Genomic DNA, 25,906 nt, shown 5'->3' with positions numbered 1-25,906 from the left:
TTGAAAAGAGCGGGAGCTGAGAGTCGCAGAGGTTTGAAAAGAGCGGGAGCTGAGAGTCTCGGAGGTTTAAAAATGGTGGGAGCTGAGAGTCGCGGAGGTTTGAAAAGGGCGGGAGCTGTTAGTCGCGGAGGTTTGAAAATAGCGGGAGCTGAGAGTCGCGGAGGTTTGAAAAGAGCGGGAGCTGAGAGTCGCGGAGGTTTGCAAAGAGCGGGAGCTGAGAGTCGCGGAGGTTTGAAAAGAGCGAGAGCTGAGAGTCGCGGAGGTTTGACAAGAGCGGGAGCTGGGAGTCGCAGAGGTTTGAAAAGAGCGGAAGCTGAGAGCCGCGGAGGTTTGAAAAGAGCGGGAGCTGAGAGTCGCGGAGGTTTGAAAAGAGCGGAACCTCAGAGTCGCGGAGGTTTGAAAAGAGCGGGAGCTGAGTGTCGCGGAGGTTTGAAAAGAGCGGGAGCTGAGAGTCGCGGATGTTTGAAAAGAGCGGGAGCTGAAAGTCGCGGAGGTTTGAAAAGAGCGGGAGCTGAGATTCGCGGAGGTTTGAAAAGAGCTAGTAGCTGCGAGTCGCGGAAGTTTGAAAAGAGCGGGAGCTGAGCGTCGCGGAGGTTTGAAAAGAGCGGGAGCTGAGAGTCGCGGAGGATTGAAAAGAGCGGGAGCTGAGAGATCCGGAGGTTTGCAAAGAGCGGGAGCTGAGAGTCACAGAGGTTTGAAAAGAGCAGGACCTGAGAGTCGCGGAGGTTTGAAAAGAGGGGGAGCTGAGAGTCGCGGAGGTTTGAAAAGAGTGGGAGCTGAGAGTCGCGGAGGTTTGAAAAGAGCGGGAGCTGAGAGTCGCGGAGGTTTGAAAAGAGCGGGAGCTGAGAGTCGCGGAGGTTTGAAAAGAGCGAGAGCTGAGAGTTGCGGAGGTTTGAAAAGAGCGGGAGCTAAGAGTCGCAGAGGTTTGAAAAGAGCGGGAGCTGAGAGCCGCGGAGGTTTTAAAATAGCGGGAGAAGAGAGTCGCGGAGGTTTGAAAAGAGCGGGAGCTTAGAGTCGCGGAGGTTTGAAAAGAGCGGGAGCTGAGAGTCGCGCATGTCTGAAAAGAGCGGGAGGAGAGAGTCGCGGAGGTTTGCAAAGAGCGGGAGCTGAGAGTCGCGGAGGTTTTAAAATAGCGGGAGAAGAGAGTCGCGGAGGTTTGAAAAGAGCGGGAGCTTAGAGTCGCGGAGGTTTGAAAAGAGCGGGAGCTGAGAGTCGCGCATGTCTGAAAAGAGCGGGAGGTGAGAGTCGCGGAGGTTTGCAAAGAGCGGGAGCTGAGAGTCGCGGAGGATTGAAAAGAGCCGGAGCTGAGAGACGCCGAGGTTTGAAAAGAGCGGGAGCTGAGAGTCGCGGAGGTTTGAAAAGAGCGGGAGCTGAGAGTCGCGGAGGTTTGGAAAGAGCGGGAGCTAACAGTCGCGGAGGTTTGAAAAGAGCGGGAGCTGAGAGTCGCGGAGGTTTGAAAAGAGCGGGAGCTGAGAGTCGCGGAGGTTTGAAATGAGCGGGAGCTGAGAGTCGCGGAGGTTTGAAAACAGCGGGAGCTGAGAGTCGCGGAGGTTTGAAAAGAGCGGGAGCTGAGAGTCGCGGAGGTTTGGAAAGAGCGGGAGCTAACAGTCGCGGAGGTTTGAAAAGAGCGGGAGCTGAGAGTCGCGGAGGTTTGAAAAGAGCGGGAGCTGAGAGTCGCGGAGGTTTGAAATGAGCGGGAGCTGAGAGTCGCGGAGGTTTGAAAACAGCGGGAGCTGAGAGTCGCGGAGGTTTGAAAAGAGCGGGAGCTGAGAGTCGCAGAGGTTTGAAAAGAGCGGGAGCTGAGATTCGCGGAGTTTTGAAAAGAGCGGGAGCTGAGAGTCGCGGAGGTTTGAAAAGAGCGGGACCTGAGAGTCCCGGAGGTTTGAAAAGAGCGGGAGCTGAGAGTCGCGGAGGTTTCAAAAGAGCGGGAGCTGAGGCTCGCGGAGGTTTGAAAAGAGCAGGACCTGAGAGTCGCGGAGGTTTGAAAAGAGCGGGAGCTGAGAGTCGCGGAGGTTTGAAAAGAGCGGGAGCTGAGCGTCGCGGAGGTTTGAAAAGAGCGGGAGCTGAGAGTCGCGGAGGTTTGAAAAGAGCGGGAGCTGAGAGTCGCGGAGGTTTGCAAAGAGCGGGAGCTGAGAGTCGCGGAGGTTTGAAAAGAGCAGTACCTGAGAGTCGCGGAGGTTTGAAAAGAGGGGGAGCTGAGAGTCGTGGAGGTTTGAAAAGAGTGGGAGCTGAGAGTCGCGGAGGTTTGAAAAGAGCGGGTGCTAAGAGTCGCGGAGGTTTGAAAAGAGCGGGAGCTGAGAGTCGCGGAAGTTTGCAAAGAGCGGGAGCTGAGAGTCGCGGAGGTTTGAAAAGAGCGGGAGCTGAGAGTCGCTGAGGTTTGAAAAGAGCGGGAGCTGAGAGTCGCGGAGGTTTGAAAAGAGCAGGAGCTGAGAGTCGCAGAGATATGAAAAGAGCGGGAGCTGAGAGTCGCGGAGGTTTGAAAAGAGTGGGAGCTGAGAGTCGCGGAGTTTTGAAAAGATCGGGAGCTGAGAGTCGCGGATGTCTGAAATGAGCGGGAGCTGAGAATCGCGGTGGTTTGAAAAGAGCGGGAGCTGAGAGTCGCAGAGGTTTGAAAAGAGCGGGAGCTGAGAGTCTCGGAGGTTTAAAAATGGTGGGAGCTGAGAGTCGCGGAGGTTTGAAAAGGGCGGGAGCTGTTAGTCGCGGAGGTTTGAAAATAGCGGGAGCTGAGAGTCGCGGAGGTTTGAAAAGAGCGGGAGCTGAGAGTCGCGGAGGTTTGCAAAGAGCGGGAGCTGAGAGTCGCGGAGGTTTGAAAAGAGCGAGAGCTGAGAGTCGCGGAGGTTTGACAAGAGCGGGAGCTGGGAGTCGCAGAGGTTTGAAAAGAGCGGAAGCTGAGAGCCGCGGAGGTTTGAAAAGAGCGGGAGCTGAGAGTCGCGGAGGTTTGAAAAGAGCGGAACCTCAGAGTCGCGGAGGTTTGAAAAGAGCGGGAGCTGAGTGTCGCGGAGGTTTGAAAAGAGCGGGAGCTGAGAGTCGCGGATGTTTGAAAAGAGCGGGAGCTGAAAGTCGCGGAGGTTTGAAAAGAGCGGGAGCTGAGATTCGCGGAGGTTTGAAAAGAGCTAGTAGCTGCGAGTCGCGGAAGTTTGAAAAGAGCGGGAGCTGAGCGTCGCGGAGGTTTGAAAAGAGCGGGAGCTGAGAGTCGCGGAGGATTGAAAAGAGCGGGAGCTGAGAGATCCGGAGGTTTGCAAAGAGCGGGAGCTGAGAGTCACAGAGGTTTGAAAAGAGCAGGACCTGAGAGTCGCGGAGGTTTGAAAAGAGGGGGAGCTGAGAGTCGCGGAGGTTTGAAAAGAGTGGGAGCTGAGAGTCGCGGAGGTTTGAAAAGAGCGGGAGCTGAGAGTCGCGGAGGTTTGAAAAGAGCGGGAGCTGAGAGTCGCGGAGGTTTGAAAAGAGCGAGAGCTGAGAGTTGCGGAGGTTTGAAAAGAGCGGGAGCTAAGAGTCGCAGAGGTTTGAAAAGAGCGGGAGCTGAGAGCCGCGGAGGTTTTAAAATAGCGGGAGAAGAGAGTCGCGGAGGTTTGAAAAGAGCGGGAGCTTAGAGTCGCGGAGGTTTGAAAAGAGCGGGAGCTGAGAGTCGCGCATGTCTGAAAAGAGCGGGAGGAGAGAGTCGCGGAGGTTTGCAAAGAGCGGGAGCTGAGAGTCGCGGAGGTTTTAAAATAGCGGGAGAAGAGAGTCGCGGAGGTTTGAAAAGAGCGGGAGCTTAGAGTCGCGGAGGTTTGAAAAGAGCGGGAGCTGAGAGTCGCGCATGTCTGAAAAGAGCGGGAGGTGAGAGTCGCGGAGGTTTGCAATGAGCGGGAGCTGAGAGTCGCGGAGGATTGAAAAGAGCCGGAGCTGAGAGACGCCGAGGTTTGAAAAGAGCGGGAGCTGAGAGTCGCGGAGGTTTGAAAAGAGCGGGAGCTGAGAGTCGCGGAGGTTTGGAAAGAGCGGGAGCTAACAGTCGCGGAGGTTTGAAAAGAGCGGGAGCTGAGAGTCGCGGAGGTTTGAAAAGAGCGGGAGCTGAGAGTCGCGGAGGTTTGAAATGAGCGGGAGCTGAGAGTCGCGGAGGTTTGAAAAGAGAGGGTGCTGAGAGTCGCGGAGGTTTGAAAAGAGCGGGAGCTGAGAGTCGCGGAGGTTTGAAATGAGCGGGAGCTGAGAGTCGCGGAGGTTTGAAAAGAGAGGGTGCTGAGAGTCGGGGAGGTTATGAAAAGACCGGGAGCTAAGAGTCGCGGAGGTTTGAAAAGAGCGGGAGCTGAGAGTCGCGGAGGTTTGAAAACAGCGGGAGCTGAGAGTCGCGGAGGTTTGAAAAGAGCGGGAGCTGAGAGTCGCAGAGGTTTGAAAAGAGCGGGAGCTGAGATTCGCGGAGTTTTGAAAAGAGCGGGAGCTGAGAGTCGCGGAGGTTTGAAAAGAGCGGGACCTGAGAGTCCCGGAGGTTTGAAAAGAGCGGGAGCTGAGAGTCGCGGAGGTTTCAAAAGAGCGGGAGCTGAGGCTCGCGGAGGTTTGAAAAGAGCAGGACCTGAGAGTCGCGGAGGTTTGAAAAGAGCGGGAGCTGAGAGTCGCGGAGGTTTGAAAAGAGCGGGAGCTGAGCGTCGCGGAGGTTTGAAAAGAGCGGGAGCTGAGAGTCGCGGAGGTTTGAAAAGAGCGGGAGCTGAGAGTCGCGGAGGTTTGCAAAGAGCGGGAGCTGAGAGTCGCGGAGGTTTGAAAAGAGCAGTACCTGAGAGTCGCGGAGGTTTGAAAAGAGGGGGAGCTGAGAGTCGTGGAGGTTTGAAAAGAGTGGGAGCTGAGAGTCGCGGAGGTTTGAAAAGAGCGGGTGCTAAGAGTCGCGGAGGTTTGAAAAGAGCGGGAGCTGAGAGTCGCGGAAGTTTGCAAAGAGCGGGAGCTGAGAGTCGCGGAGGTTTGAAAAGAGCGGGAGCTGAGAGTCGCTGAGGTTTGAAAAGAGCGGGAGCTGAGAGTCGCGGAGGTTTGAAAAGAGCAGGAGCTGAGAGTCGCAGAGATATGAAAAGAGCGGGAGCTGAGAGTCGCGGAGGTTTGAAAAGAGTGGGAGCTGAGAGTCGCGGAGTTTTGAAAAGATCGGGAGCTGAGAGTCGCGGATGTCTGAAATGAGCGGGAGCTGAGAATCGCGGTGGTTTGAAAAGAGCGGGAGCTGAGAGTCGCAGAGGTTTGAAAAGAGCGGGAGCTGAGAGTCTCGGAGGTTTAAAAATGGTGGGAGCTGAGAGTCGCGGAGGTTTGAAAAGGGCGGGAGCTGTTAGTCGCGGAGGTTTGAAAATAGCGGGAGCTGAGAGTCGCGGAGGTTTGAAAAGAGCGGGAGCTGAGAGTCGCGGAGGTTTGCAAAGAGCGGGAGCTGAGAGTCGCGGAGGTTTGAAAAGAGCGAGAGCTGAGAGTCGCGGAGGTTTGACAAGAGCGGGAGCTGGGAGTCGCAGAGGTTTGAAAAGAGCGGAAGCTGAGAGCCGCGGAGGTTTGAAAAGAGCGGGAGCTGAGAGTCGCGGAGGTTTGAAAAGAGCGGAACCTCAGAGTCGCGGAGGTTTGAAAAGAGCGGGAGCTGAGTGTCGCGGAGGTTTGAAAAGAGCGGGAGCTGAGAGTCGCGGATGTTTGAAAAGAGCGGGAGCTGAAAGTCGCGGAGGTTTGAAAAGAGCGGGAGCTGAGATTCGCGGAGGTTTGAAAAGAGCTAGTAGCTGCGAGTCGCGGAAGTTTGAAAAGAGCGGGAGCTGAGCGTCGCGGAGGTTTGAAAAGAGCGGGAGCTGAGAGTCGCGGAGGATTGAAAAGAGCGGGAGCTGAGAGATCCGGAGGTTTGCAAAGAGCGGGAGCTGAGAGTCACAGAGGTTTGAAAAGAGCAGGACCTGAGAGTCGCGGAGGTTTGAAAAGAGGGGGAGCTGAGAGTCGCGGAGGTTTGAAAAGAGTGGGAGCTGAGAGTCGCGGAGGTTTGAAAAGAGCGGGAGCTGAGAGTCGCGGAGGTTTGAAAAGAGCGGGAGCTGAGAGTCGCGGAGGTTTGAAAAGAGCGAGAGCTGAGAGTTGCGGAGGTTTGAAAAGAGCGGGAGCTAAGAGTCGCAGAGGTTTGAAAAGAGCGGGAGCTGAGAGCCGCGGAGGTTTTAAAATAGCGGGAGAAGAGAGTCGCGGAGGTTTGAAAAGAGCGGGAGCTTAGAGTCGCGGAGGTTTGAAAAGAGCGGGAGCTGAGAGTCGCGCATGTCTGAAAAGAGCGGGAGGAGAGAGTCGCGGAGGTTTGCAAAGAGCGGGAGCTGAGAGTCGCGGAGGTTTTAAAATAGCGGGAGAAGAGAGTCGCGGAGGTTTGAAAAGAGCGGGAGCTTAGAGTCGCGGAGGTTTGAAAAGAGCGGGAGCTGAGAGTCGCGCATGTCTGAAAAGAGCGGGAGGTGAGAGTCGCGGAGGTTTGCAAAGAGCGGGAGCTGAGAGTCGCGGAGGATTGAAAAGAGCCGGAGCTGAGAGACGCCGAGGTTTGAAAAGAGCGGGAGCTGAGAGTCGCGGAGGTTTGAAAAGAGCGGGAGCTGAGAGTCGCGGAGGTTTGGAAAGAGCGGGAGCTAACAGTCGCGGAGGTTTGAAAAGAGCGGGAGCTGAGAGTCGCGGAGGTTTGAAAAGAGCGGGAGCTGAGAGTCGCGGAGGTTTGAAATGAGCGGGAGCTGAGAGTCGCGGAGGTTTGAAAAGAGAGGGTGCTGAGAGTCGGGGAGGTTATGAAAAGACCGGGAGCTAAGAGTCGCGGAGGTTTGAAAAGAGCGGGAGCTGAGAGTCGCGGAGGTTTGAAAACAGCGGGAGCTGAGAGTCGCGGAGGTTTGAAAAGAGCGGGAGCTGAGAGTCGCAGAGGTTTGAAAAGAGCGGGAGCTGAGATTCGCGGAGTTTTGAAAAGAGCGGGAGCTGAGAGTCGCGGAGGTTTGAAAAGAGCGGGACCTGAGAGTCCCGGAGGTTTGAAAAGAGCGGGAGCTGAGAGTCGCGGAGGTTTCAAAAGAGCGGGAGCTGAGGCTCGCGGAGATTTGAAAAGAGCAGGACCTGAGAGTCGCGGAGGTTTGAAAAGAGCGGGAGCTGAGAGTCGCGGAGGTTTGAAAAGAGCGGGAGCTGAGCGTCGCGGAGGTTTGAAAAGAGCGGGAGCTGAGAGTCGCGGAGGTTTGAAAAGAGCGGGAGCTGAGAGTCGCGGAGGTTTGCAAAGAGCGGGAGCTGAGAGTCGCGGAGGTTTGAAAAGAGCAGTACCTGAGAGTCGCGGAGGTTTGAAAAGAGGGGGAGCTGAGAGTCGTGGAGGTTTGAAAAGAGTGGGAGCTGAGAGTCGCGGAGGTTTGAAAAGAGCGGGTGCTAAGAGTCGCGGAGGTTTGAAAAGAGCGGGAGCTGAGAGTCGCGGAAGTTTGCAAAGAGCGGGAGCTGAGAGTCGCGGAGGTTTGAAAAGAGCGGGAGCTGAGAGTCGCTGAGGTTTGAAAAGAGCGGGAGCTGAGAGTCGCGGAGGTTTGAAAAGAGCAGGAGCTGAGAGTCGCAGAGATATGAAAAGAGCGGGAGCTGAGAGTCGCGGAGGTTTGAAAAGAGCGGGAGCTTAGAGTCGCGGAGATTTGAAAAGAGCGGGAGCTGAGAGTCGCGGAGGTTTGAAAAGAGCGGGAGCTGAGAGTCGCGGAGGTTTGAAATGAGCGGGACCTGAGAGTCGTGGAGGTTTGAAAAGAGTGGGAGCTGAGAGTCGCGGACGTTTACAAAAGAGCGGGAGCTGAGAGTCGCGGAGGTTTGAAAAGAGCGGGAGCTGAGAGTCGCGGAGGTTTGAAAAGAGCGGGAGCTGAGAGTCACGGAGGTTTGAAAAGAGCAGGAGCTGAGAGTCGCGGAGGTTTGAAAAGAGCGGGAGCTGCGAGTCGCGGAGGTATGAAAAGAGTGGGAGCTGAGAGTCGCAGAGGTTTGAAAACAGCGGGAGCTGAGAGTCGCGGAGGTTTGAAAAGAGCGGGAGCTGAGAGTCGCGGAGGTTTGAAAAGAGCGGGAGCTGAGAGTCGCGGAGTTTTGAAAAGAGCGGGAGCTGAGCGTCGCGGAGGTTTGAAATGAGCGGGAGCTGAGAGTCGCGGAGGTTTGAAAAGAGCGGGAGCTGAGAGTCGCGGAGGTTTGAAAAGACCGGGAGCTAAGAGTCGCGGAGGTTTGAAAAGAGCGGGAGCTGAGAGTCACGGAGGTTTGAAAACAGCGGGAGCTGAGAGTCGCCGAGGTTTGAAAAGAGCGGGAGCTGAGAGTCGCGGAGGTTTGAAAGGAGCGGGAGCTGAGAGTCGCGGAGTTTTGAAAAGAGCGGGAGCTGAGAGTCGCGGATGTTTGAAAAGAGCGGGAGCTGAGAGTCGCTGAGGTTTGAAAAGAGCGGGAGCTGAGAGTCGCGGAGGTTTGAAAAGAGCAGGAGCTGAGAGTCGTAGAGATATGAAAAGAGCGGGAGCTGAGAGTCGCGGAGGTTTGAAAAGAGCGGGAGCTTAGAGTCGCGGAGTTTTGAAAAGAGCGGGAGCTGAGAGTCGCGGATGTTTGAAAAGAGCGGGAGCTGAGAGTCGCTGAGGTTTGAAAAGAGCGGGAGCTGAGAGTCGCGGAGGTTTGAAAAGAGCAGGAGCTGAGAGTCGTAGAGATATGAAAAGAGCGGGAGCTGAGAGTCGCGGAGGTTTGAAAAGAGCGGGAGCTTAGATTCGCGGAGATTTGAAAAGAGCGGGAGCTGAGAGTCGCGGAGGTTTGAAAAGAGCGGGAGCTGAGAGTCGCGGAGGTTTGAAATGAGCGGGACCTGAGAGTCGTGGAGGTTTGAAAAGAGTGGGAGCTGAGAGCCGCGGAGGTTTGAAAAGAGCGGGAGCTGAGAGTCGCGGAGGTTTGAAAAGAGCGGGAGCTGAGAGTCGCGGAGGTTTGAAAAGAGCGGGATCTGAGAGTCACGGAGGTTTGAAAAGAGCAGGAGCTGAGAGTCGCGGAGGTTTGAAAAGAGCGGGTGCTGAGAGTCGTGGAGGTTTGAAAAGACCGGGAGCTAAGAGTCGCGGAGGTTTGAAAAGAGCGGGAGCTGAGAGTCGCGGAGGTTTGAAAACAGCGGGAGCTGAGATTCGCGGAGTTTTGAAAAGAGCGGGAGCTAAGAGTCGCGGAGGTTTGAAAAGAGCGGGAGCTGAGAGTCGCGGAGTTTTGAAAAGAGCGGGAGCTGAGAGTCGCGGAGGTTTGAAAAGAGCGGGAGCTGAGAGTCCCGGAGATTTGAAAAGAGCGGGAGCTTAGAGTCGCGGAGGTTTGAAAAGAGCGGGAGCTGAGAGTCGCGTAGGTTTGAAAAGAGCGGGAGCTGAGAGTCGCGGATGTTTGAAAAGAGCGGGAGCTGAGTGTCGCGGAGGTTTGAAAAGAGCGGGTGATAAGAGTCGCGGAGGTTTGAAAAGAGCGGGAGCTGAGAGTCGCTGAGGTTTGAAAAGCGCGGGAGCTGAGAGTCGCGGAGGTTTGAAAAGAGCAGGAGCTGAGAGTCGTAGAGATATGAAAAGAGCGGGAGCTGAGAGTCGCGGAGGTTTGAAAAGAGCGGGAGCTTAGATTCGCGGAGATTTGAAAAGAGCGGGAGCTGAGACTCGCGGAGGTTTGAAAAGAGCGGGAGCTGAGAGTCGCGGAGGTTTGAAATGAGCGGGACCTGAGAGTCGTGGAGGTTTGAAAAGAGTGGGAGCTGAGAGTCGCGGAGGTTTGAAAAGAGCGGGAGCTGAGAGTCGCGGAGGTTTGAAAAGAGCGGGAGCTGAGAGTCGCGGAGGTTTGAAAAGAGCGGGATCTGAGAGTCACGGAGGTTTGAAAAGAGCAGGAGCTGAGAGTCGCGGAGGTTTGAAAAGAGCGGGAGCTGCGAGTCGCGGAGGTTTGAAAAGAGTGGGAGCTGAGAGTCGCGGAGGTTTGAAAAGATCGGGAGCTGAGAGTCGCGGAGGTTTGAAAAGAGCAGGAGCTGAGAGTCGCAGAGATATGAAAAGAGCGGGAGCTGAGAGTCGCGGAGGTTTGAAAAGAGCGGGAGCTTAGAGTCGCGGAGATTTGAAAAGAGCGGGAGCTGAGAGTCGCGGAGGTTTGAAAAGAGCGGGAGCTGAGAGTCGCGGAGGTTTGAAATGAGCGGGACCTGAGAGTCGTGGAGGTTTGAAAAGAGTGGGAGCTGAGAGTCGCGGAGGTTTGAAAAGAGCGGGAGCTGAGAGTCGCGGAGGTTTGAAAAGAGCGGGAGCTGAGAGTCGCGGAGGTTTGAAAAGAGCGGGAGCTGAGAGTCACGGAGGTTTGAAAAGAGCAGGAGCTGAGAGTCGCGGAGGTTTGAAAAGAGCGGGAGCTGCGAGTCGCGGAGGTTTGAAAAGAGTGGGAGCTGAGAGTCGCGGAGTTTTGAAAAGATCGGGAGCTGAGAGTCGCGGATGTCTGAAATGAGCGGGAGCTGAGAATCGCGGTGGTTTGAAAAGAGCGGGAGCTGAGAGTCGCAGAGGTTTGAAAAGAGCGGGAGCTGAGAGTCTCGGAGGTTTAAAAATGGTGGGAGCTGAGAGTCGCGGAGGTTTGAAAAGGGCGGGAGCTGTTAGTCGCGGAGGTTTGAAAATAGCGGGAGCTGAGAGTCGCGGAGGTTTGAAAAGAGCGGGAGCTGAGAGTCGCGGAGGTTTGCAAAGAGCGGGAGCTGAGAGTCGTGGAGGTTTGAAAAGAGCGAGAGCTGAGAGTCGCGGAGGTTTGACAAGAGCGGGAGCTGGGAGTCGCAGAGGTTTGAAAAGAGCGGAAGCTGAGAGCCGCGGAGGTTTGAAAAGAGCGGGAGCTGAGAGTCGCGGAGGTTTGAAAAGAGCGGAACCTCAGAGTCGCGGAGGTTTGAAAAGAGCGGGAGCTGAGTGTCGCGGAGGTTTGAAAAGAGCGGGAGCTGAGAGTCGCGGATGTTTGAAAAGAGCGGGAGCTGAAAGTCGCGGAGGTTTGAAAAGAGCGGGAGCTGAGATTCGCGGAGGTTTGAAAAGAGCTAGTAGCTGCGAGTCGCGGAAGTTTGAAAAGAGGGGGAGCTGAGAGTCGCGGAGGTTTGAAAAGAGTGGGAGCTGAGAGTCGCGGAGGTTTGAAAAGAGCGGGAGCTGAGAGTCGCGGAGGTTTGAAAAGAGCGGGAGCTGAGAGTCGCGGAGGTTTGAAAAGAGCGAGAGCTGAGAGTTGCGGAGGTTTGAAAAGAGCGGGAGCTAAGAGTCGCAGAGGTTTGAAAAGAGCGGGAGCTGAGAGCCGCGGAGGTTTTAAAATAGCGGGAGAAGAGAGTCGCGGAGGTTTGAAAAGAGCGGGAGCTTAGAGTCGCGGAGGTTTGAAAAGAGCGGGAGCTGAGAGTCGCGCATGTCTGAAAAGAGCGGGAGGAGAGAGTCGCGGAGGTTTGCAAAGAGCGGGAGCTGAGAGTCGCGGAGGTTTTAAAATAGCGGGAGAAGAGAGTCGCGGAGGTTTGAAAAGAGCGGGAGCTTAGAGTCGCGGAGGTTTGAAAAGAGCGGGAGCTGAGAGTCGCGCATGTCTGAAAAGAGCGGGAGGTGAGAGTCGCGGAGGTTTGCAAAGAGCGGGAGCTGAGAGTCGCGGAGGATTGAAAAGAGCCGGAGCTGAGAGACGCCGAGGTTTGAAAAGAGCGGGAGCTGAGAGTCGCGGAGGTTTGAAAAGAGCGGGAGCTGAGAGTCGCGGAGGTTTGGAAAGAGCGGGAGCTAACAGTCGCGGAGGTTTGAAAAGAGCGGGAGCTGAGAGTCGCGGAGGTTTGAAAAGAGCGGGAGCTGAGAGTCGCGGAGGTTTGAAATGAGCGGGAGCTGAGAGTCGCGGAGGTTTGAAAAGAGAGGGTGCTGAGAGTCGGGGAGGTTATGAAAAGACCGGGAGCTAAGAGTCGCGGAGGTTTGAAAAGAGCGGGAGCTGAGAGTCGCGGAGGTTTGAAAACAGCGGGAGCTGAGAGTCGCGGAGGTTTGAAAAGAGCGGGAGCTGAGAGTCGCAGAGGTTTGAAAAGAGCGGGAGCTGAGATTCGCGGAGTTTTGAAAAGAGCGGGAGCTGAGAATCGCGGAGGTTTGAAAAGAGCGGGACCTGAGAGTCCCGGAGGTTTGAAAAGAGCGGGAGCTGAGAGTCGCGGAGGTTTCAAAAGAGCGGGAGCTGAGGCTCGCGGAGGTTTGAAAAGAGCAGGACCTGAGAGTCGCGGAGGTTTGAAAAGAGCGGGAGCTGAGAGTCGCGGAGGTTTGAAAAGAGCGGGAGCTGAGCGTCGCGGAGGTTTGAAAAGAGCGGGAGCTGAGAGTCGCGGAGGTTTGAAAAGAGCGGGAGCTGAGAGTCGCGGAGGTTTGCAAAGAGCGGGAGCTGAGAGTCGCGGAGGTTTGAAAAGAGCAGTACCTGAGAGTCGCGGAGGTTTGAAAAGAGGGGGAGCTGAGAGTCGTGGAGGTTTGAAAAGAGTGGGAGCTGAGAGTCGCGGAGGTTTGAAAAGAGCGGGAGATGAGAGTCGCGGAGGTTTGAAAAGAGCGGGAGCTGAGAGTCGAGGAGGTTTGAAAAGAGCGAGAGCTGAGAGTTGCGTAGGTTTGAAAAGAGCGGGAGCTAAGATTCGCAGAGGTTTGAAAAGAGCGGGAGCTGAGAGCCGCGGAGTTTTGAAAAGAGCGGGAGATGAGAGTCGCGGAGGTTTGAAAAGAGCGGGAGCTGAGAGTCGCGGAGGTTTGAAAAGAGCGGGAGCTGAGAGTCGCGCATGTTTGAAATGAGCGGGAGCTGAGAGTCGCGGAGGTTTGCAAAGAGCGGGAGCTGAGAGTCGCGGAGGATTGAAAAGAGCGGGAGCTGAGAGTCGCCGAGGTTTGAAAAGAGCGGGAGCTGAGAGTCGCGGAGGTTTGAAAAGAGCGGGAGCTGAAAGTCGCGGAGGTTTGAAAAGAGCTGGAGCTAAGAGTCACGGAGGTTTGAAAAGAGCGGGTGCTGAGAGTCGCGGAGGTTTGAAAAGAGCGGGAGCTGAGAGTCGCGGAGGATTGAAATGAGCGGGAGCTGAGAGTTGCGGAGGTTTGAAAAGAGCGGGAGCTTAGAGTCGCAGAGGTTTGAAAAGAGCAGTAGCTGAGAGCCGCGGAGGTTTGAAAATAGCGGGAGAAGAGAGTCGCGGAGGTTTGAAAAGAGCGGGAGCTTAGAGTCGCGGAGGTTTGAAAAGAGCGGGAGCTGAGAGTCGCGCATGTCTGAAAAGAGCGGGAGGTGAGAGTCGCGGAGGTTTGAAAAGAGCGGGAGCTGAGAGTGGCGGAGGTTTCAAAAGAGCGGGAGCTGAGGCTCGCGGAGGTTTGAAAAGAGCAGGACCTGAGAGTCGCGGAGGTTTGAAAAGAGCGGGTGCTGTGAGTCGCGGAGATTTGAAAAGGACGGGAGCTGAGAGTCGCGGAGGTTTGAAAATAGCGTGAGCTGAGAGTCGCGGAGGTGTGAAAATAGCAGGACCTGAGAGTCGCGGAGGTTTGAAAAGAGCGGGAGCTGAGAGTCGCGGAGGTTTGAAAAGAGCGTGAGCTGAGAGTCGCGGAGGTTTGAAAAGAGCTGGAGCTGAGTGTCGCGGAGTTTTGAAAAGAGCGGGAGCTGAGAGTCGCGGAGGTTTGCAAAGAGCGGGAGCTGAGAGTCGCGGAGGTTTGAAAAGAGCTGGACCTGAGAGTCGCGGAGCTTTGAAAAGAGCGGGAGCTGAGAGTCGCGGAGGTTTGAAAAGAGTGGGAGCTGAGAGTCGCGGAGGTTTGAAAAGACCGGGAGCTGAGAGTCGCCGAGGTTTGAAAAGAGCGGGAGCTGAGAGTCGCGGAGGTTTGAAAAGAGCGGGAGCTGAGAGTCGCGGAGGTTTGAAAAGAGCTGGAGCTAAGAGTCACGGAGGTTTGAAAAGAGCGGGAGCTGAGAGTCGCGGAGGTTTGAAAAGAGCATGAGCTGAGAGTCGCGGAGGATTGAAATGAGCGGGAGCTGCGAGTTGCGGAGGTTTGAAAAGAGCGGGAGCTAAGAGTCGCAGAGGTTTGAAAAAAGCGGGAGCTGAGAGCCGCGGAGGTTTGAAAATAGCGGGAGAAGAGAGTCGCGGAGGTTTGAAAAGAGCGGGAGCTTAGAGTCGCGGAGGTTTGAAAAGAGCGGGAGCTGAGAGTCGCGGAGGTTTGAAAAGAGCGGGAGCTGAGAGTCGCGGAGGTTTGAAAAGAGCGGGAGCTGAGAGTCGCGGAGGTTTGAAAAGAGCGGGAGCTGGGAGTCGCGGAGTTTTGAAAAGAGCGGGAGCTGAGAGTCGCGGAGGTTTGAAAAGAGCGGGACCAGAGAGTCCCGGAGGTTTGAAAAGAGCGGGAGCTGAGAGTCCCGGAGGTTTGAAAAGAGCGGGAGCTGAGAGTGGCGGAGGTTTGAAAAGAGCGGGAGCTGAGGCTCGCGGAGGATTGAAAAGAGCAGGACCTGAGAGTCGCGGAGGTTTGAAAAGAGCGGGTGCTGTGAGTCGCGGAGATTTGAAAAGGACGGGAGCTGAGAGTCGCGGAGGATTGAAATGAGCGGGAGCTGAGAGTTGCGGAGGTTTGAAAAGAGCGGGAGCTAAGAGTCGCATAGGTTTGAAAAAAGCGGGAGCTGAGAGCCGCGGAGGTTTGAAAATAGCGGGAGAAGAGAGTCGCGGAGGTTTGAAAAGAGCGGGAGCTTAGAGTCGCGAAGGTTTGAAAAGAGCGGGAGCTGAGAGTCGCGCATGTCTGAAAAGAGCGGGAGGTGAGAGTCGCGGAGGTTTGCAAAGAGCGGGAGCTGAGAGTCGCGGGGGATTGAAAAGAGCCGGAGCTGAGAGTCGCCGAGGTTTGAAAAGAGCGGGAGCTGAGGGTCGCCGAGGTTTGAAAAGAGCGGGAGCTGAGAGTCGCGGAGGTTTGAAAAGAGCGGGAGCTAAGAGTCGCGGAGGTTTGAAAAGAGCGGGAGCTGAGAGTCGCGGAGGTTTGAAAAGAGCGGGAGCTGAGAGTCGCGGAGGTTTGAAAAGAGCAGGAGCTGAGAGTCGCAGAGATATGAAAAGAGCGGGACCTGAGAGTCGCGGAGGTTTGAAAAGAGCGGGAGCTTAGAGTCGCGGAGATTTGAAAAGAGCGGGAGCTGAGAGTCGCGGAGGTTTGAAAAGAGCGGGAGCTGAGAGTCGCGGAGGTTTGAAATGAGCGAGACCTGAGAGTCGTGGAGGTTTGAAAAGAGTGGGAGCTGAGAGTCGCGGAGGTTTGAAAAGAGCGGGAGCTGAGAGTCGCGGAGGTTTGAAAAGGGCGGGAGCTGAGAGTCGCGGAGGTTTGAAAAGAGCGGGAGCTGAGAGTCGCGGAGGTTTGAAAAGAGCGGGACCAGAGAGTCCCGGAGGTTTGAAAAGAGCGGGAGCTGAGAGTCCCGGAGGTTTGAAAAGAGCGGGAGCTGAGAGTGGCGGAGGTTTCAAAAGAGCGGGAGCTGAGGCTCGCGGAGGTTTGAAAAGAGCAGGACCTGAGAGTCGCGGAGGTTTGAAAAGAGCGGGTGCTGTGAGTCGCGGAGATTTGAAAAGGACGGGAGCTGAGAGTCGCGGAGGATTGAAATGAGCGGGAGCTGAGAGTTGCGGAGGTTTGAAAAGAGCGGGAGCTAAGAGTCGCATAGGTTTGAAAAAAGCGGGAGCTGAGAGCCGCGGAGTTTTGAAAATAGCGGGAGAAGAGAGTCGCGGAGGTTTGAAAAGAGCGGGAGCTTAGAGTGGCGAAGGTTTGAAAAGAGCGGGAGCTGAGAGTCGCGCATGTCTGAAAAGAGCGGGAGGTGAGAGTCGCGGAGGTTTGCAAAGAGCGGGAGCTGAGAGTCGCGGGGGATTGAAAAGAGCCGGAGCTGAGAGTCGCCGAGGTTTGAAAAGAGCGGGAGCTGAGGGTCGCCGAGGTTTGAAAAGAGCGGGAGCTGAGAGTCGCGGAGGTTTGAAAAGAGCGGGAGCTAAGAGTCGCGGAGGTTTGAAAAGAGCGGGAGCTGAGAGTCGCGGAGGTTTGAAAAGAGCGGGAGCTGAGAGTCGCGGAGGTTTGAAAAGAGCAGGAGCTGAGAGTCGCAGAGATATGAAAAGAGCGGGAGCTGAGAGTCGCGGAGGTTTGAAAAGAGCGGGAGCTTAGAGTCGCGGAGATTTGAAAAGAGCGGGAGCTGAGAGTCGCGGAGGTTTGAAAAGAGCGGGAGCTGAGAGTCGCGGAGGTTTGAAATGAGCGAGACCTGAGAGTCGTGGAGGTTTGAAAAGAGTGGGAGCTGAGAGTCGCGGAGGTTTGAAAAGAGCGGGAGCTGAGAGTCGCGGAGGTTTGAAAAGAGCGGGAGCTGAGAGTCGCGGAGGTTTGAAAAGAGCGGGAGCTGAGAGTCACGGAGGTTTGAAAAGAGCAGGAGCTGAGAGTCGCGGAGGTTTGAAAAGAGCGGGAGCTGTGAGTCGCGGAGGTTTGAAAAGAGTGGGAGCTGAGAGTCGCGGAGTTTTGAAAAGATCGGGAGCTGAGAGTCGCGGATGTCTGAAATGAGCGGGAGCTGAGAATCGCGGTGGTTTGAAAAGAGCGGGAGCTGAGAGTCGCAGAGGTTTGAAAAGAGCGGGAGCTGAGAGTCTCGGAGGTTTAAAAATGGTGGGAGCTGAGAGTCGCGGAGGTTTGAAAATGGCGGGAGCTGTTAGTCGCGGAGGTTTGAAAAGAGCGGGAGCTGCGAGTCGCGGAGGTTTGAAAAGAGCGGGAGCTGAGAGTCGCGGAGGTTTGCAAAGAGCGGGAGCTGAGAGTCGCGGAGGTTTGAAAAGAGCGAGAGCTGAGAGTCGCGGAGGTTTGACAAGAGCGGGAGCTGGGAGTCGCAGAGGTTTGAAAAGAGCGGAAGCTGAGAGCCGCGGAGGTTTGAAAAGAGCGGGAGCTGAGAGTCGCGGAGGTTTGAAAAGAGCGGAACCTCAGAGTCGCGGAGGTTTGAAAAGAGCGGGAGCTGAGTGTCGCGGAGGTTTGAAAAGAGCGGGAGCTGAGAGTCGCGGATGTTTGAAAAGAGCGGGAGCTGAAAGTCGCGGAGGTTTGAAAAGAGCGGGAGCTGAGATTCGCGGAGGTTTGAAAAGAGCTAGTAGCTGCGAGTCGCGGAAGTTTGAAAAGAGCGGGAGCTGAGCGTCGCGGAGGTTTGAAAAGAGCGGGAGCTGAGAGTCGCGGAGGATTGAAAAGAGCGGGAGCTGAGAGTTCCGGAGGTTTACAAAGAGCGGGAGCTGAGAGTCGCAGAGGTTTGAAAAGAGCAGGATCTGAGAGTCGCGGAGGTTTGAAAAGAGGGGGAGCTGAGAGTCGCGGTGGTTTGAAAAGAGTGGGAGCTGAGAGTCGCGGAGGTTTGAAAAGAGCGGGAGCTGAGAGTCGCGGAGGTTTGAAAAGAGCGGGAGCTGAGAGTCGCGGAGGTTTGAAAAGAGCGAGAGCTGAGAGTTGCGGAGGTTTGAAAAGAGCGGGAGCTAAGAGTCGCAGAGGTTTGAAAAGAGCGGGAGCTGAGAGCCGCGGACGTTTTAAAATAGCGGGAGAAGAGAGTCGCGGAGGTTTGAAAAGAGCGGGAGCTTAGAGTCGCGGAGGTTTGAAAAGAGCGGGAGCTGAGAGTCGCGCATGTCTGAAAAGAGCGGGAGCTGAGAGTCGCGGAGGTTTGCAAAGAGCGGGAGCTGAGAGTCGCGGAGGTTTTAAAATAGCGGGAGGAGAGAGTCGCGGAGGTTTGAAAAGAGCGGGAGCTTAGAGTCGCGGAGGTTTGAAAAGAGCGGGAGCTGAGAGTCGCGCATGTCTGAAAAGAGCGGGAGGTGAGAGTCGCGCAGGTTTGCAAAGAGCGGGAGCTGAGAGTCGCGGAGGATTGAAAAGAGCCGGAGCTGAGAGACGCCGAGGTTTGAAAAGAGCGGGAGCTGAGAGTCGCGGAGGTTTGAAAAGAGCGGGAGCTGAGAGTCGCGGAGGTTTGAAAAGAGCGGGAGCTAACAGTCGCGGAGGTTTGAAAAGAGCGGGAGCTGAGAGTCGCGGAGATTTGAAAAGAGCGGGAGCTGAGAGTCGCGGAGGTTTGAAATGAGCGGGAGCTGAGAGTCGCGGAGGTTTGAAAAGAGAGGGTGCTGAGAGTCGGGGAGGTTATGAAAAGACCGGGAGCTAAGAGTCGCGGAGGTTTGAAAAGAGCGGGAGCTGAGAGTCGCGGAGGTTTGAAAACAGCGGGAGCTGAGAGTCGCGGAGGTTTGAAAAGAGCGGGAGCTGAGAGTCGCGGAGGTTTGAAAAGAGCGGGAGCTGAGATTCGCGGAGTTTTGAAAAGAGCGGGAGCTGAGAGTCGCGGAGGTTTGAAAAGAGCGGGACCTGAGAGTCCCGGAGGTTTGAAAAGAGCGGGAGCTGAGAGTCGCGGAGGTTTCAAAAGAGCGGGAGCTGAGGCTCGCGGAGGTTTGAAAAGAGCAGGACCTGAGAGTCGCGGAGGTTTGAAAAGAGCGGGAGCTGAGAGTCGCGGAGGTTTGAAAAGAGCGGGAGCTGAGCGTCGCGGAGGTTTGAAAAGAGCGGGAGCTGAGAGTCGCGGAGGTTTGAAAAGAGCGGGAGCTGAGAGTCGCGGAGGTTTGCAAAGAGCGGGAGCTGAGAGTCGCGGAGGTTTGAAAAGAGCAGTACCTGAGAGTCGCGGAGGTTTGAAAAGAGGGGGAGCTGAGAGTCGTGGAGGTTTGAAAAGAGTGGGAGCTGAGAGTCGAGGAGGTTTGAAAAGAGCGGGAGCTGAGAGTCGAGGAGGTTTGAAAAGAGCGGGAGCTGAAAGTCGCGGAGTTTTGAAAAGAGCTGGAGCTAAGAGTCACGGAGGTTTGAAAAGAGCGGGTGCTGAGAGTCGCGGAGGTTTGAAAAGAGCGGGAGCTGAGAGTCGCGGCGGATTGAAATGAGCGGGAGCTGAGAGTTGCGGAGGTTTGAATAGAGCGGGAGCTAAGAGTCGCAGAGGTTTGAAATGAGCGGGAGCTGAGAGCCACGGAGGTTTGAAAATAGCGGGAGAAGAGAGTCGCGGAGGTTTGAAAAGAGCGGGAGCTTAGAGTCGCGGAGGTTTGAAAAGAGCGGGAGCTGAGAGTCGCGCATGTCTGAAAAGAGCGGGAGGTGAGAGTCGCGGAGGTTTGCAAAGAGCGGGAGCTGAGATTCGCGGAGGATTGAAAAGAGCCGGAGCTGAGAGTCGCCGAGGTTTGAAAAGAGCGGGAGCTGAGAGTCGCGGAGGTTTGAAAAGAGCGGGAGCTGAGAGTCGCGGAGGTTTGAAAAGAGCGGGAGCTAAGAGTCGCGGAGGTTTGAAAAGAGCGGGAGCTGAGAGTCGTGGAGGTTTGAAAAGAGCGGGAGCTGAGAGTCACGGAGGTTTGAAATGAGCGGGAGCTGAGAGTCGCGGAGGTTTGAAAAGAGCGGGTGCTGAGAGTCGGGGAGGTTATGAAAAGACCGGGAGCTAAGAGTCGCGGAGGTTTGAAAATAGCGGGAGCTGAGAGTCGCGGAGGTTTGAAAACAGCGGGAGCTGAGAGTCGCGGAGGTTTGAAAAGAGCGGGAGCTGAGAGTCGCGGAGGTTTGAAAAGAGCGGGAACTGAGAGTCGCGGAGGTTTGAAAAGAGCGGGAGCTGAGAGTCGCGGAGGTTTGAAAAGAGCGGGAGCTGAGAGTCGCGGAGTTTTGAAAAGAGCGGGAGCTGAGAGTCGCGGAGGTTTGAAAAGAGCGGGACCTGAGAGTCGCGGAGGTTTGAAAAGAGCGTGAGCTGAGAGTCGCGGAGGTTTGAAAAGAGCGGGACGTGAGTGTCCCGGAGGTTTGAAAAGAGCGGGTGCTGTGAGTCGCGGAGATTTGAAAAGAACGGGAGCTGAGAGTCGCGGAGGTTTGAAAATAGCGTGAGCTGAGAGTCGCGGAGTTGTGAAAATAGCAGGACCTGAGAGTCGCGGAGGTTTGAAAAGAGCGGGAGCTGTGAGTCGCGGAGGTTTGAAAAGAGCGTGAGCTGAGAGTCGCGGAGGTTTGAAAAGAGCTGGAGCTGAGAGTCGCGGAGGTTTGAAAAGAGCGGGAGCTGAGAGTCGCGCATGTCTGAAAAGAGCGGGAGGTGAGAGTCGCGGAGGCTTGAAAAGAGCGGGTGCTGAGAGTCGCGGAGGTTTGAAAAGAGCGGGAGCTGAGAGTCGCGGCGGATTGAAATGAGCGGGAGCTGAGAGTTGCGGAGGTTTGAAAAGAGCGGGAGCTAAGAGTCGCAGAGGTTTGAAATGAGCGGGAGCTGAGAGCCGCGGAGGTTTGAAAATAGCGGGAGAAGAGAGTCGCGGAGGTTTGAAAAGAGCGGGAGCTTAGAGTCGCGGAGGTTTGAAAAGAGCGGGAGCTGAGAGTCGCGCATGTCTGAAAAGAGCGGGAGGTGAGAGTCGCGGAGGTTTGCAAAGAGCGGGAGCTGAGATTCGCGGAGGATTGAAAAGAGCCGGAGCTGAGAGTCGCCGAGGTTTGAAAAGAGCGGGAGCTGAGAGTCGCGGAGGTTTGAAAAGAGCGGGAGCTGAGAGTCGCGGAGGTTTGAAAAGAGCGGGAGCTAAGAGTCGCGGAGGTTTGAAAAGAGCGGGAGCTGAGAGTCGTGGAGGTTTGAAAAGAGTGGGAGCTGAGAGTCACGGAGGTTTGAAATGAGCGGGAGCTGAGAGTCGCGGAGGTTTGAAAAGAGCGGGTGCTGAGAGTCGGGGAGGTTATGAAAAGACCGGGAGCTAAGAGTCGCGGAGGTTTGAAAATAGCGGGAGCTGAGAGTCGCGGAGGTTTGAAAACAGCGGGAGCTGAGAGTCGCGGAGGTTTGAAAAGAGCGGGAGCTGAGAGTCGCGGAGGTTTGAAAAGAGCGGGAACTGAGAGTCGCGGAGGTTTGAAAAGAGCGGGAGCTGAGAGTCGCGGAGGTTTGAAAAGAGCGGGAGCTGAGAGTCGCGGAGTTTTGAAAAGAGCGGGAGCTGAGAGTCGCGGAGGTTTGAAAAGAGCGGGACCTGAGAGTCGCGGAGGTTTGAAAAGAGCGTGAGCTGAGAGTCGCGGAGGTTTGAAAAGAGCGGGACGTGAGTGTCCCGGAGGTTTGAAAAGAGCGGGTGCTGTGAGTCGCGGAGATTTGAAAAGAACGGGAGCTGAGAGTCGCGGAGGTTTGAAAATAGCGTGAGCTGAGAGTCGCGGAGTTGTGAAAATAGCAGGACCTGAGAGTCGCGGAGGTTTGAAAAGAGCGGGAGCTGAGAGTCGCGGAGGTTTGAAAAGAGCGTGAGCTGAGAGTCGCGGAGGTTTGAAAAGAGCTGGAGCTGAGAGTCGCGGAGGTTTGAAAAGAGCGGGAGCTGAGAGTCGCGGAGGTTTGCAAAGAGCGGGAGCTGAGAGTCGCGGAGGTTTTAAAAGAGCTGGACCTGAGAGTCGCGGAGGTTTGAAAAGAGCGGGAGCTGAGAGTCGCGGAGGTTTGAAAAGAGAGGGAGCTGAGAGTCGCGGAGGTTTGAAAATAGCGGGAGCTGAGATTCGCCGAGGTTTGAAAAGAGCGGGAGCTGAGAGTCGCGGAGGTTTGAAAAGAGCGGGAGCTGAGAGTCGCGGAGGTTTGAAAAGAGCTGGAGCTAAGAGTCACGGAGGTTTGAAAAGAGCGGGAGCTGAGAGTCGCGGAGGTTTGAAAAGAGCGGGAGCTGAGAGTCACGGAGGATTGAAATGAGCGGGAGCTGAGAGTTGCGGAGGTTTGAAAAGAGCGGGAGCTAAGAGTCGCATAGGTTTGAAAAAAGCGGGAGCTGAGAGCCGCGGAGGTTTGAAAATAGCGGGAGAAGAGAGTCGCGGAGGTTTGAAAAGAGCGGGAGCTTAGAGTCGCGAAGGTTTGAAAAGAGCGGGAGCTGAGAGTCGCGCATGTCTGAAAAGAGCGGGAGGTGAGAGTCGCGGAGGTTTGCAAAGAGCGGGAGCTGAGAGTCGCGGAGGATTGAAAAGAGCGGGAGCTGAGAGTCGCCGAGGTTTGAAAAGAGCGGGAGCTGAGAGTCGCCGAGGTTTGAAAAGAGCGGGAGCTGAGAGTCGCGGAGGTTTGAAAAGAGCGGGAGCTAAGAGTCGCGGAGGTTTGAAAAGAGCGGGAGCTGAGAGTCGCGGAGGTTTGAAAAGAGCGGGAGCTGAGAGTCGCGGTGGTTTGAAATGAGCGGGAGCTGAGAGTCGCGGAGGTTTGAAAAGAGCGGGTGCTGAGAGTCGGGGAGGTTATGAAAAGACCGGGAGCTGAGAGTCGCGGAGGTTTGAAAAGAGCGGGAGCTGAGAGTCGCGGAGGTTTGAAAACAGCGGGAGATGAGAGTCGCGGAGGTTTGAAAAGAGCGGGAGCTGAGAGTCGCGGAGGTTTGAAAAGAGCGGGAGCTGAGAGTCGCGGAGGTTTGAAAAGAGCGGGAGCTGAGAGTCGCGGAGGTTTGAAAAGAGCGGGAGCTGGGAGTCGCGGAGTTTTGAAAAGAGCGGGAGCTGAGAGTCGCGGAGGTTTGAAAAGAGCGGGACCAGAGAGTCCCGGAGGTTTGAAAAGAGCGGGAGCTGAGAGTCCCGGAGGTTTGAAAAGAGCGGGAGCTGAGAGTGGCGGAGGTTTCAAAAGAGCGGGAGCTGAGGCTCGGGGAGGTTTGAAAAGAGCAGGACCTGAGAGTCGCGGAGGTTTGAAAAGAGCGGGTGCTGTGAGTCGCGGAGATTTGAAAAGGACGGGAGCTGAGAGTCGCGGAGGTTTGAAAATAGCGTGAGCTGAGAGTCGCGGAGGTGTGAAAATAGCAGGACCTGAGAGTCGCGGAGGTTTGAAAAGAGCGGGAGCTGAGAGTCGCGGAGGTTTGAAAAGAGCGTGAGCTGAGAGTCGCGGAGGTTTGAAAAGAGCTGGAGCTGAGTGTCGCGGAGTTTTGAAAAGAGCGGGAGCTGAGAGTCGCGGAGGTTTGCAAAGAGCGGGAGCTGAGAGTCGCGGAGGTTTGAAAAGAGCTGGACCTGAGAGTCGCGGAGCTTTGAAAAGAGCGGGAGCTGAGAGTCGCGGAGGTTTGAAAAGAGCGGGAGCTGAGAGTCGCGGAGGTTTGCAAAGAGCGGGAGCTGAGAGTCGCGGAGGTTTGAAAAGAGCGAGAGCTGAGAGTCGCGGAGGTTTGACAAGAGCGGGAGCTGGGAGTCGCAGAGGTTTGAAAAGAGCGGAAGCTGAGAGCCGCGGAGGTTTGAAAAGAGCGGGAGCTGAGAGTCGCGGAGGTTTGAAAAGAGCGGAACCTCAGAGTCGCGGAGGTTTGAAAAGAGCGGGAGCTGAGTGTCGCGGAGGTTTGAAAAGAGCGGGAGCTGAGAGTCGCGGATGTTTGAAAAGAGCGGGAGCTGAAAGTCGCGGAGGTTTGAAAAGAGCGGGAGCTGAGAGTCGCGGAGGTTTGAAAAGAGCTGGAGCTAAGAGTCACGGAGGTTTGAAAAGAGCGGGAGCTGAGAGTCGCGGAGGTTTGAAAAGAGCGGGAGCTGAGAGTCGCGGAGGATTGAAATGAGCGGGAGCTGAGAGTTGCGGAGGTTTGAAAAGAGCGGGAGCTAAGAGTCGCAGAGGTTTGAAAAAAGCGGGAGCTGAGAGCCGCGGAGGTTTGAAAATAGCGGGAGAAGAGAGTCGCGGAGGTTTGAAAAGAGCGGGAGCTTAGAGTCGCGGAGGTTTGAAAAGAGCGGGAGCTGAGAGTCGCGCATGTCTGAAAAGAGCGGGAGGAGAGAGTCGCGGAGGTTAGCAAAGAGCGGGAGCTGAGAGTCGCGGAGGATTGAAAAGAGCCGGAGCTGAGAGTCGGCGAGGTTTGAAAAGAGCGGGAGCTGAGAGTCGCGGAGGTTTGAAAAGAGCGGGAGCTGAGAGTCGCGGAGGTTTGAAAAGAGCGGGAGCTAAGAGTCGCGGAGGTTTGAAAAGAGCGGGAGCTGTGAGTCGCGGAGGTTTGAAAAGAGCGGGAGCTGAGAGTCGCGGTGGTTTGAAATGAGCGGGAGCTGAGAGTCGCGGAGGTTTGAAAAGAGCGGGTGCTGAGAGTCGGGGAGGTTATGAAAAGACCGGGAGCTAAGAGTCGCGGAGATTTGAAAAGAGCGGGAGCTGAGAGTCGCGGAGGTTTGAAAAGAGCGGGAGCTGAGAGTCGCGGAGGTTTGAAAAGAGCGGGAGCTGAGAGTCGTGGAGTTTTGAAAAGAGCGGGAGCTGAGAGTCGCGGAGGTTTGAAAAGAGCGGGACCTGAGAGTCGCGCAGGTTTGAAAAGTGCGGGAGCTGAGAGTCGCGGAGGTTTGAAAAGAGCGGGTGCTGAGAGTCGGGGAGGTTATGAAAAGACCGGGAGCTAAGAGTCGCGGAGATTTGAAAAGAACGGGAGCTGAGAGTCGCGGAGGTTTGAAAACAGCGGGAGCTGAGAGTCGCGGAGGTTTGAAAAGAGCGGGAGCTGAGAGTCGCGGAAGTTTGAAAAGAGCGGGAGCTGAGAGTCGCGGAGGTTTGAAAAGAGCGGGAGCTGAGAGTCGCGGAGGTTTGAAAAGAGCGGGAGCTGAGAGTCGCGGAGTTTTGAAAAGAGCGGGAGCTGAGAGTCGCGGAGGTTTGAAAAGAGCGGGACCTGAGAGTCGCGCAGGTTTGAAAAGTGCGGGAGCTGAGAGTCGCGGAGGTTTGAAAAGAGCGTGAGCTGAGAGTCGCGGAGGTTTGAAAAGAGCGGGACCTGAGTGTCCCGGAGGTTTGAAAAGAGCAGGTGCAGTGAGTCGCGGAGATTTGAAAAGAACGGGAGCTGAGAGTCGCGGAGGTTTGAAAATAGCGTGAGCTGAGAGTCGCGGAGGTGTGAAAATAGCAGGACCTGAGATTCGCGGAGGTTTGAAAAGAGCGGGAGCTGAGAGTCGCGGAGGTTTGAAAAGAGCGTGAGCTGAGAGTCGCGGAGGTTTGAAAAGAGCTGGAGCTGAGAGTCGCGGAGATTTGAAAACAGCGGCAGCTGAGAGTCGCGGAGGTTTGAAAAGAGCGGGACCTGAGAGTCGCGGAGGTTTGAAAAGAGCGGGAGCTGAGAGTCGCGGAGGTTTGAAAAGAGCGGGACCAGAGAGTCCCGGAGGTTTGAAAAGAGCGGGAGCTGAGAGTCCCGGAGGTTTGAAAAGAGCGGGAGCTGAGAGTGGCGGAGGTTTCAAATGAGCGGGAGCTGAGGCTCGCGGAGGTTTGAAAAGAGCAGGACCTGAGAGTCGCGGAGGTTTGAAAAGTGCGGGTGCTGTGAGTCGCGGAGATTTGAAAAGAACGGGAGCTGAGAGTCGCGGAGGTTTGAAAATAGCGTGAGCTGAGAGTCGCGGAGGTGTGAAAATAGCAGGACCTGAGATTCGCGGAGGTTTGAAAAGAGCGGGAGCTGAGAGTCGCGGAGGTTTGAAAAGAGCGTGAGCTGAGAGTCGCGGAGGTTTGAAAAGAGCTGGAGCTGAGTGTCGCGGAGTTTTGAAAAGAGCGGGAGCTGAGAGTCGCGGAGGTTTGCAAAGAGCGGGAGCTGAGAGTCGCGGAGGTTTGAAAAGAGCTGGACCTGAGAGTCGCGGAGCTTTGAAAAGAGCGGGAGCTGAGAGTCGCGGAGGTTTGAAAAGAGAGGGAGCTGAGAGTCGCGGAGGTTTGAAAAGACCGGGAGCTGAGAGTCGCCGAGGTTTGAAAAGAGCGGGAGCTGAGAGTCGCGGAGGTTTGAAAAGAGCGGGAGCTGAGAGTCGCGGAGGTTTGAAAAGAGCTGGAGCTAAGAGTCACGGAGGTTTGAAAAGAGCGGGAGCTGAGAGTCGCGGAGGTTTGAAAAGAGCGGGAGCTGAGAGTCGCGGAGGATTGAAATGAGCGGGAGCTGAGAGTTGCGGAGGTTTGAAAAGAGCGGGAGCTAAGAGTCGCAGAGGTTTGAAAAAAGCGGGAGCTGAGAGCCGCGGAGGTTTGAAAATAGCGGGAGAAGAGAGTCGCGGAGATTTGAAAAGAGCGGGAGCTTAGAGTCGCGGAGGTTTGAAAAGAGCGGGAGCTGAGAGTCGCGCATGTCTGAAAAGAGCGGGAGGTGAGAGTCGCGGAGGTTTGCAAAGAGCGGGAGCTGAGAGTCGCGGAGGATTGAAAAGAGCCGGAGCTGAGAGTCGCCGAGGTTTGAAAAGAGCGGGAGCTGAGAGTCGCGGAGGTTTGAAAAGAGCGGGAGCTGAGAGTCGCGGAGGTTTGAAAATAGCGGGAGCTAAGAGTCGCGGAGGTTTGAAAAGAGCGGGAGCTGTGAGTCGCGGAGGTTTGAAAAGAGCGGGAGCTG

The sequence above is a fragment of the Scyliorhinus torazame genome, chromosome 5, assembly GCF_047496885.1.
Source record: "Scyliorhinus torazame isolate Kashiwa2021f chromosome 5, sScyTor2.1, whole genome shotgun sequence".
Taxonomy (NCBI): Eukaryota; Metazoa; Chordata; class Chondrichthyes; order Carcharhiniformes; family Scyliorhinidae; genus Scyliorhinus; species Scyliorhinus torazame.
Note: the sequence above shows the minus strand (reverse complement) of the source record.